Source organism: Eimeria mitis, genomic scaffold (assembly GCF_000499745.2).
Source record: "Eimeria mitis Houghton genomic scaffold, Emh_scaff1038, whole genome shotgun sequence".
NCBI classification, from domain to species: Eukaryota; Apicomplexa; class Conoidasida; order Eucoccidiorida; family Eimeriidae; genus Eimeria; species Eimeria mitis.
This window is the reverse complement of record NW_013567234.1, coordinates 6,468-6,729: the sequence shown is the minus strand read 5'-3', so window position 1 is coordinate 6,729 and position 262 is coordinate 6,468.

The following is a 262-nucleotide window of genomic DNA, read 5'->3' as shown; positions in this document are numbered from 1 at the left end:
TATATTATATTTATTATATTATATTTATTATATTATATTTATTATATTATATTTATTATATTATATTTATCATATTATATTTATTATATTATATTTATCATATTATATTTATTATATTATATTTATTATATTTATTATATTATATTTATAATATTATATTTATTATATTAATTATATAAATTAGTTAATTAATACAAATCCAAGAAAACAAAAAAAAAAAACTAAAAACGAAGAAAGCAAACAAAACAACAAAATAAAACAA